Below are 11,514 nucleotides of genomic sequence, written 5' to 3'. Positions count from 1 at the left end.
GATCCTCAAACCGAGAGGTTGCTCAACATACACTAGTTCACTAATTCTACCATTTAAGAAAGAACTTTTCACATCCCTTTGATAAAGTTTATGTTATGTGAGCATGCATAAGCTAGCAAGATTCTTATAGCTTCAAGTCTAGCTACGGGAGCAAAAGTTTCACCGAAATTCCAACCTTTGACTTGAGTGAAGCCTTGAGCCACCAATCTTGCCTTGTTTCTCACAACAATTCCATCTTCATTTTGTTTGTTTCAAAAGACCCATTTAGTACCAATAACATTATAATTCTTTGGCCTCTCTACTAATTCCAAACTTGATTCCCAATGAAGTTATTCAATTCTTCATGCATAGCATTCACCCAATCCGGATCTCTTAGTGCTTCATCTACACGGTTAGGCTCAAGAGACTATACAAAAGAATAATGTTCACAAAATGAAGCAATATGAGATCGAGTTTGAACACCCTTACTAATGTTACCCATGATTTAATCCACGGGGTGATCCTTTGCAAGACCATGATGAACTCTTAGAGGAGCAATGGGCTCTTGAGTTGATGTAAAAGGTGAAGTGGTTGAGCCCAATTGATCTTGAATTTGAGAGTCATCATTATGTGAATCTTTTACAATTGGTTTAGCTTTATCATTTGAGGTAGAGGTAGAAGGATTTACTCTATATGAAATAGAAGGACCACCTTCATCCTCATCTTCTCTCTTGGTCTATATCACTAATTGACATATTCTTGATTGCATTTGTCAAACCATCACTTCTCACATCATCAAGATTTTATTGTTCATCATGTGAACCATTTGTTTCATCAAACTCCACATCATAGGTCTCTTCAGCAATTCCATGAGTTTTATTATAAACCTGATAAGCCTTGCTACAAGATGAATACCCAAGAAGAAAACCTTTATCACATTTGCTTTGGAATTTTGATAATCTAGTTCCCTTCTTGAGAATGTAGCATTTGCAATCAAAACCCGAAAGTATGAGATATTCGGCTTCCTTCCAATTAGCAACTCATATGGAGTCTTGTTGTGGAATCTATGACAATATAGCCTATTAGAAGCATGACAACTGTGTTAATTGTCTCGGCCCAAAAACTATCCGAAACATTATACTCAGAGAGCATTGATCTTGCCATATCAATCAAGGTCCTATTTTTTTTCTTTCAACAAGACCATTTTGTTCCGGAGTGTACTTGGTTGAGAACTCATGCTTGATTCCCTTGTCATCACACAATTCTTCAACCCTTGTGTTTCTAAACTCACTTCCATTATCACTTCTTACTTTCTTCACCGTGAGCTCAAATCCATTATCAGCCCTTGTCAAGAATTTCTTAAATATATCATATGTATCGGTCTTATCATGAAGAAATATACCCATGTATACCTTGAGTAATCATCCACAACCACAAGACAATGGCAATTTCCTCCAATACTTCGATACGTGGTAGGACCAAATAAGTCCATATGCAATAATTCCAAAGGTCTTGAGGTTGGCATAAAACTTTTGGTAGGATGAGAATTTGCAACTTGCTTTTCGGCTTGACATGCACTACACAACTTATCTTTTTCAAACTTCACATTTTTCAAGACAACAACTAATTCATGTTTCAAGAACCGATTAAGTTGTTTCATACCAACATGACCAAGTCTTCTATGCCGTAACAAACTCAAAGATGACTTAGAAAATAAGCAAGTAGACAAGTTTGCCTCACTAGTAGAAAAATCCACAAGATATTGTTGGCATTTCTTAGTGCAACCACTAGGAACGAGGTTGTTAAGCTCGTCCCTGGCAACGGTGCCAGAAATGCTGGGTTGGTATGTCTTAACGTTTACAGAAAGATCTGTAAGCACATGGATATACCGTTGTAGCATTTCTCCCGGAAATATTCAGGATATTGTTATTTATATTTTCCCAAGGGATGGCGAGGTTGTGTAAAGATGTTTATTAGTTACATAACCATGACATTATGAAATAAGGTGCAGACTGCTGATTATACAGGGGTAAGTGATAATAAAGGATAATCACGGGTAATGCGACACACACAGAATAACCAACTCTCATGAATAAAGAATAAACAAGCACACCTAAGGTTAGTAGGAGCATAGGCACAGATTCTAGTATACTATTCATGTTAACAGATAAGTTATGTTAGCCACATGCTTAGAACTGCAGATGTCGGGAAATTAGGGACATCGGGGAGAATGACCCGCACTGGAGAACATCCAGTCCCGTTTCATCTTTGCATTAACTCCTACACGATACCCGAATGTCGGGGAGTACGCTAACCGAGAAGTAGCTTCCCGGCGGACCGACAGGGCTATCACCACATGCGGTCTACCCCAGTCAAACCGTGGAGCACCGTCATATCCGAGGGATCCTGCATACCCGGCACCATGCCCGCATATGAGGTCACTACCTCAGCACCCCCGGATCCACCACCCTTCGCATGGACAGGTAAGATGCTAAGGCAAGCCCGAAAGCACAACAAACCGATATCCTTACCCAGATCATCTGGTCTAAGAAAGCAACTAGTATAACTTGATAAAGCGCAGATTAAGGCTAAGCAAGCTGTTTACGCAAAACGATCACACACCAAGCCCGAGAGCCCCGTACGCCAAGCTCGGACTGCACTTGATTCAAACCAAGGTGTGCCAGTCAATTTGACCTGTAAATTGACAATGAAATAGCAAACCGTCAAAATCAAGAGTGTATCAGCTAGATTTCCGAATCACCCTTATGCAACGTATCGGCACGGCTCTGCCGATACAGAAAATGACAGCAGATCGAGTATAAAGAGCGTGTATTAAAAGCGATCTACAAGGAATCAACAAAGAACTGCCGATGCTGATATACAACTAGATGGCTAGATCTAAATCCGACACGTGCCAGATAACATTGCGCAGACCCACGAATGTATGGATCTGAACAAAGCTAAGCTTATAACCAATCTAATCAGCTTTACAAGGTTTATCGTGATAAACAAGGAGCTTACAGCCGATCAAACAAGTTACTAAGCCAGGTAGATTGTGAATAGATCTAAACGAAAAAACAGCGATGCGCCTAGGATCAAAGCTTAGATAAATTCGATAAATTTTGAATAGATCTGAACGAAGCCGCAGCGATGCGCCCGGAAGCTAAAGCTCAGATTTACTCGGTAAATGAAGACTTACCAGCAAACCAAGTCACTCGAATGTGAGGCGTCCTTGATCAGCTTGAAAGAACTTGTGGAAAAAGAAAAAAATGGCTAAGTCGCCAACGGAAAAGTAAATTGCAAGTAGTAAAGTTTTGTTGGTTGGATGTGTATCAGTCTTTTACAATAGCTGGGGGCTCATATTTATACCCCACGCTAACACAATCCTAGCCGATTATGACAAAGCACGATTCTATTCTAGAAACTAACACTAATTATAAAACAAGATAACTCCTGCCAAACCGAAGCCAAAATATCTGGTCAATCCCTCCTTCCCCAGTCAACAGGATTTCCACCAGTGACGCACGATCACCCTTCCAAGTCCACCGTTCGTACTATACAGAACCTTTTCTCCTTTGCAACACTCTTCCTCGACACATGTCAAAATCTGGTGTCAACACATGCCCCCTAATTTCGGAGTAAAATGTCCTTTTTACTTTGAAATTAAATTTTGTCATGATTACGCTGCCGAACGGTCTTCTCATCACTGCCGTCTCACTTCCCGTGCAGGTGGTGAACAAAAAATCTCTTCTTTGCCCTTCACCTTTCACCTCCCTGTCCACACAACGGGAATCTGCAGATTTACCTTCCGTCTTTTTACCCATACGCTCTCCAATTAAATCCAGGGGTAAAAGCCGTACCGGTGCACCGCAACCGATTCATCTTCCTAACTTTGGGCTACAAATAACCCCATCGGCACTGTAGTTTCTTCATCGGCCATAGCTTTTTCTTTGTCAAGGCATCTAAGCAAAACACCATCAATCGTCCGGTAATATAATTCTCCTTCAAGCAACACAAATTTAGTCGTTTGAAATCTGATTCTCCGGCTTACTTTCTTAGAGGGATCTTCCAAATAATCAACTATCTCTTTCCTCCAATCATCAGTAGGTAATTCTAGAGCCATTAAACCTTCCATTGGCTGATAACCGGAAGCATGCTGCGCCAGCCGATTAGCATTACCATTATAAAGCCCGGGAACATGCTCTATAGTCACCTTTTTGAATTCTTTTAGTAATCGGCAACATTCCTCATGATAAACCCGTAGAATATCATCTTTGCATTCATATATACCGATCAACCAGTTGACCACTGTTGGTGTCTCTTATGCTCATTCTGAATAGGTATTCAGCAAGCGCACAAAATTCACCAGTGTAGCACTTCACCTTGGAGTATTCCAGGGTATCGTGAAATCCTCAGGGAAGCACTATGGTAAAGTGTATCATAAATTGTAGTGACAACCTTTAATGAAGTTATCGACCGACTAATTCAGCAGGGGTAAGCCAGATAACTGATGAGATAAATGGCCAAGCTATGACCGCGTGACACACAGGAGATTCTATACCATAGAGAGGTAGCAGTTGGGAGGACAACGAGCGAGAAAGGACTCCTAAAACACTTCTAAACTACTGAGCTAGCCTCACTAGAACAAATCTAAGCTTCTATCTTGATGTTGGAACTAGAAACTTACTTCGGCGGCCTAAGCGAAGAGCACAGACAGGGGTGAGAAGGGGCCCAACATACTTTTGGCAATCCTACTGCTATGAAAACACCCGAACGTGGTGGACTACGAGGGATGGACAAGGTTGTCACCACTTGCCGCCTACCACTGCGGTACCGTGAGGTGGAACACACTTTCTAGCTAGCACTGAGTCAGACACCACATGTGCCTCAGTACTAGGATTTCTCTTGAGGCCTTCAAGAGAAATCCCCCTCAACCTAGTGAACTAACTTGAGTTACACTAGTACGGGTGAGAAAACCTGTAAGACTAACTCCGACAAGCAAGAAAGGAAACTTAAACTGAACTAGAGGTAAATCTTACTCCCGCAAACAAGTACTAGTACTTGGAAAGGTAAATACTTGCGGAAAGTAAAGCTGACTCAAGTAAATAAAGAAGATAACTTATATTTAAAATAGTCAAAGGAAAAGATACAAGAGCTTTACCGAGCTCCGATGACGACTCCGGATCGCCGAGACAAGCTTGACTCGACTCTAACTCCCAACTACTAACCTACTCTAGACTTGAGAAGAGAGAATTTCTCCTTTGAGTGTGTGTTTACAAGTGAGGGGGAGAGTGCTATTTATAGGCTTCCAAGGTCGGTAGAAGGCCAGCAATTCAGGTAGCGCCCTGTGCACGCAACTATAGAGGCAGTGCTTAACTTCCACGCGAAGCCGGGAGCTGAGTCTCTGCAAGGTGGGGCCGGGCAGCCCTCCCTAGGCCTGCCGGCCTAGAGGTGTGCCATCTGGCCACCGACCTCCCGTGGACGGCTCCTGATCTCTCCTGAACGTCAGTTCTCTGGTTGGTTTCCTCGGATGCTTTCATCTTGGGCCGGGCGGCCTGAGGTAGGCCGGGCGGCCTACCTCTGGAGCCCCTTGGCCCTCCGCTTCACCGACGTTGCACAACAGCACTCCACATTGCTTCTGGAATGGGTGGTTTCCTCTTTTGACGATCTTGGCACTAGCATGTGGGCTCTTGACTTGAACCTTGTGCCTTCTGGGTCCACCGACAAGATATGAAATGTTCGCCTTGTTTTGGAACCATATGAACATGTCACATTGCTCCAGTAAAAATATTGGACCCATGTATGTGGAGGTGTCAGGCCGGTCGGCACGGAATGTGCCGGGCGCCCAGGATTTTCTCTGATTTCGACCATCTTTGGACAGTGGATTCCTGCTAGCACAACTCATCCAAAACTTGTGGAACTTATTAGAATTAAATCAAATATGCATGGAACATAGTGCAAAACTCAATTTATCCCCGAGAAGTTGACGGTCAAAAAATGAGATAATGACCGTCAACAACCACCAGCATGGAATCCCCAAATATTTCTACTGCATTGGCCCCAATTTCTTGCAATAGCCGAATTCCTTTGAGTAAAGCTTGGTACTCAGCCTGATTATTAGTAGTTGTTGCTTCTATCAGAAAGGACAATTCAAATGTTGCCCCCCCGAAGCGACACCAAAACAATGCCAATACCAGATCCAACTCTGCATGATGAACCATCAAAGAACAATGTCCATGGAACTAGATCAACAAACCCAATTCTGGCCCGCAATGCTGAACAACAAAATCGGCCATGACTTGTCCCTTAACTGCTTTAGCCGATTCATATCTCAAATCAAACTCTGATAAGGTCATAATCCACTTTCCAATTCTTCCATTCAAAATCGGCAGTGAGAGCATATATTTAATCACATCATCTTTGCTCACCACAACACACTCAGCCAATAATAAATAATGTCTAAGCTTGGTACCAGAAAAGTATAAGCAAAGACACAACCTTTCAATAGGAGAATACCTGGTTTCAGCATCCAAGAGTCTTCTGCTAACAAAGTATATCACACGTTCCTTTCCTTCAAACTCTTGAATAAGGGCCGATCCAATAGCACGTTCATCAGCCGATAAGTATAACTTAAACGGCTTGTGCTTTTGTGGTGGAACCAACAAAGGAGGCGATGTTAGATACTATTTGATTTCATCCAATGCCTTTTGTTGTGCTTCTCCCCATACAAATTTTTGATCGGCCTTCAACTTCAACAAAGAGCTGAATGGCTGAATTTTACTGGATAGATTAGCAATAAATCTCCGAATAAAATTGATCTTGCCAATCAGTGATTGAAGTTCAACTTTTGTCTCTGGAGCCACTACCTTGTTAATGGCTATGATAGTCTTCTGACTAATCTCAATTCCTCTTTCATGAACCATAAACCCAAGGAACTGTCCAGCCGACACACCAAATGCACACTTGTTAGGATTTATCTTTAATCCAAACTTTCTAGTACACTTCAAAGTTTTGCGTAAGTCGGCTAAATGTTCTTATTGCCCTTTAGACTTTATCACAACATCATCAATATAAATTTCCACAATCTTGCCGATGACCTCATGGAAAATATAATTCATGGTCCTCTGGTATGTTGCCCGGGCATTTTTTAATCCAAAGGTCATGACAATCCATTCGAACAAACCAACATGTCCTGGGCATCTGAATGCAGTTTTATGAATATCTTCCATAGCCATGAATATTTGATTGTATCTAGCATTCCCATCCATAAAACTGATCATCTTGTGCCCTGCAGCAGCATCTACCAACATATCGGCAACTGGCATCGGGTAACCATCCATCGGTGTAGCTTTGTTGAGATCCATGAAGTCAATGCATACACGCAGTTTCCCATTCTTCTTGTACACAGGAACCACATTAGATATCCATTTAGCATATCTACATTGCCTGATGAACTTTGCCTCTATTAACTTTGTGATCTCGGCCTTTATATCCGGTAAGACTTTAGGATTGCATCGTCTTGCACTCTGCTGAAACGGCCAATATCCAGGTTTAATAGGTAACCGATGCTCAACAATAGATCGATCCAATCCAGGCATCTCATAATACTCCCAAGCAAAACAATCTCTATATTCTTTTAACAATTTCACTAGCTCTTGTTTATACTCAGGATCCAACTTGGCACTAATAAACGTCGGCCTTGGTCTATCTCCATCTCCAATATCAACTTCTTCCAAAGCATCAGCCGATGTGAACCTATGTCCCAGTTTTCCTTCATCATCTAGGAACTCATCCATTAGGAACGGTTTGGGAAACTGACTGCTTGGATCGGTGGAAGCATGATAACCGTGTTAACAGGTGCAGCCGATGACTCTGAATCTTGCTTATCATCAGCTTTTGGCTTGACACGCCAAACCTCTGACCTGACTCCTCTCTTGGGAGCCTCCTTTCTCTTCTCTTCCTCTAGTGCCTCTGTCTGACGCAACCTCTGAACTCGCCTCTTCTGCGATCTGGTCAAACCCACTGGACACCACCGAGGCCGATCAATATCATGAATAGGTTCTCTCTCTGGATCTCTAAATTGTGGGTACTCATTTGAAACTCGTGCATTAGCAATTTGCTCAACCCTCTCATCAGCAGAAATCCTTCCACCTGCAGGATCACATAGCATGGTCCTGCCCCCCAGCCGATCATGCACTGAAACCCTGCCCCCCAGCCGATCATGTACGGAGATGCGTTTGTCATCACTTCTCTCCCTGATGATCGGCCCATGAGGCCTCTGGTCGAACCGTGGCTTCTTGTGCGATTGGTCTTCATGGTAGAAACTGTTGCATCCAGGCAGTTATCCACTGTCGGCAGAGTTAAGCCTTCTTCCCAACAGTACACAAAGAAAGGACACCTCCAATGCCCCTCAAGACGTCGCGTAGCTTCCTCCCTATTCTATCGCCTCTCCTGATCACGCTGAAACTTGTTCAGCAACATCTGAGATGTGACCTTCTTCTTTGGTGCCGCAGTTTCTTCTTTCTCTTGTGGCTCCTTGCCCTTGGCTTCATCGGCTGTTATCTGAGCTTTGGGGTCAACAGCACCAGATTCCTTAGCCGATTGTGATGTGAGCACCGTAGTCTGCAATGCATTCCTCTTTCCTCCAACGTCTACCATGTTAGTATGAAATGGATGCCCATCTATCTTCATCGGCTAATTGGTCATCTCAAACTTGAGCCTACCCTGTTCTATAGCCGATTGTATCTGCTGACGAAACACCTTGTACTCATTTATATCATGAGATGTTGCATGATGAATCTGTTGATGTGTTATACTATGGAGACCTCCCCCTTGTCCAGAAAACTTGGTGAAATATGGAAGCTTGTACTTGTGGGGCAAAAGCAGTTGATCATAAGCAGCTGGATATGTAGTTCTGTACATCAAATTCTGCTACTTTGGCCTTAAGCCAAACTGATCTCTCATCACTTCAGCAATCTTGGATGCCCAGTCAATCTGTTGACCAGTAGTTGATGCTGGTTGTGGCGTTAGCGACGCTTTCGGCAAAGCTGCCGATGCCGATTGTGTACTGGGTATAGCCATTGGCTGAGCAGCTGATGCAGTCCGCGTGACTTCCTGAGTGACTTGATTGGATGGTGGCTGGTAGAGAACCATCTCATTGCCATGACTACCCTGCACTGAGCTCTGATTAGGTTATTGTTGTGCCACAGGATGTATGTTGGGCACATTCACATGACGCACAAAACCGGTCACAGGATCATGGAACACCCAGGTAACTCCATCAGCATGAGGAAGTCTGGTCACAAGGACCTCTGTAGGAGACTTGGGCTGTATCATCATCTCTAGATTCTGCTGTTGAGGTGTCGGCCAAAAGCTGACATGTTGCTTAGACTTGCTGGCGATGGTGCTGACGCAGTTGTAACCGACGGCTGTGGAGCCGGTGCGGTATCTTGAGGCTGGGTCGGCTGTGGAGCCAACGCATTGACTTGTTGATTCATCAGCTATGAAGCCAATGAGCTTGGTTGCCCTGTTGAAGATGACACCATGTATTCTGGGGGCATGCCATAACCAGTAGCAGGATTCCATCCAACTGGGAACCCTGTCATGTAATTTCCCTGTGCATGTGTAGCCATTGGCGTAGAACTGGTGTACACAGGAGAAAACTAGGATGATGCTGTAGTACTAATCAGCTATGTATTCCCAACATCCCCATCTTCCTGAGCCTGAGGGTCAATCGGTGATGTTTCAGTAACCGATCCAGTAGGGGCGAAAACCATCTGACTAGCTTGCTGATAGGCCGGTCCCACAAAGCCAAGCAATCCCCTGTTTTGCAGCGTCTTGAGCATAGCATTGTGAACAGAATTAGCCATGATCGGAGCATGACTTATGAAAGTTTGCCTGATCACTTGATTCATCATATGCACCATCCTGTCATCCTTCTGTGATTCATCATAGGGTGGAAGAGTAGAAAAAATCGTATTTCTTGATTACCTCTCCACTCCAATTGGTACTGAAGGATAGAAGGCACCGCTGCTCATAAGCATCAGTGTCTGCCTTGAGTTCTACTCTATGCTCCTCCTTCAGCTTGTCCTTGTCGATCGGGATCTGATTTTCTATAGAAACCTTATCCTTCCCTTCAGACGCCATCTTGATGCTTCTGGTCCCATCGGGCGTGCCAAAAGATGTGTTGATGCGAAACGATCACACACCAAGCCCGAGAGCCCCGTACGCCAAGCTCGGACTACACTTGATTCAAACCAAGGCGTGCTAGTCAATTTGACCTGTAAATTGACAAGGAAACACCAAACCATCAAATTGAAGAGTGTATCAGTTGGATTTCCGAATCACCCTTCCGCAACGTATCGGCACAGCTCTGCCGATATAGAAAACGACAGCAGATCGAGTATGAAGAGCGTGTATTAAAAGCGATCTATAGGGAATCAGCAAAGAACTGCCGATGCCGATATGCAACTAGACGGCTGGATCTAAAGCCGACACATGCCAGATAACAATGCGCAGACCCACGAATGTATGGATCTGAACAAAGCTAAGCTTATAACCGATCTAATCAGCTTTACAAGGTTTACAGCCGATCAAACAAGTTACTAAGCCAGGTAGATTGTGAATAGATCTAAACGAGAAAATAGAGATGCGCCCGAGATCAAAGCTTAGATAAATTCGATAAATTTTGAATAGATCTAAACGAAGCCACAGCGATGCGTCCAGAAGCTAAAGGTCAGATTTACTTGGTAAACAAAGACTTTCCAGCAAACCAAGTCGCTCTAATGTGAGGCATCCTTGATCAGCTTGAAAGAACTCGCGGAAAAAGAAAAAAATGGCGAAGTCACAGACGGAAAAGTAAATTGCAAGTAGTAAAATTTTGTTGGTTGGATGTGTATCAATCTTTTACAATGGTCGGGGGCTCATATTTATACCCCACGCTAACACAATCCTAGCCGATTACGGCAAAGCACGATTCTATTCTAGAAAATAAAACTAATTCTAAAACAAGATAACTCCTGCCAAACCAAAGCCAAAATATCTGGTCAATCCCTCCTTCCCCGGTCAACAGGATTTCCACCGGTGATGCATGATCACCCTTCCAAGTCCACCATACGTACTATACAGAACCTTTTCTCCTTTGCAACACTCTTTCTCGACACGTGTCAAAATCTAGTGTCAACCTTCCTAGTAGCTGATTACGGCAAAGCACGATTCTATTCTAGAAAATAAAACTAATTCTAAAACAAGATAACTCTTGCCAAACCGAAACCAAAATATCTGGTCAATCCCTCCTTTTCTCCTTTGCAACACTCTTCGTCCACATGTGTCAAAATCTGGTGTCAACACAAGCTAAGAACATAGCAAGATAACCAAGAACAAACTCAGTATGAATAGCATAACGAATGTCGGAATACAAAGCCATACCAGAGGCTGAGAATTGTTCGCCGACCCCAAGGACGACTGAATTCGCTAAAGAAGATGAAGTGCTAGCCTAGCTCCACTACCCTAAGGAGTACAAGTCACAAGAGAGTG

This window comes from Panicum virgatum, chromosome 4N (genome assembly GCF_016808335.1).
Source record: "Panicum virgatum strain AP13 chromosome 4N, P.virgatum_v5, whole genome shotgun sequence".
Taxonomy (NCBI): Eukaryota; Viridiplantae; Streptophyta; class Magnoliopsida; order Poales; family Poaceae; genus Panicum; species Panicum virgatum.
Note: the sequence above shows the minus strand (reverse complement) of the source record.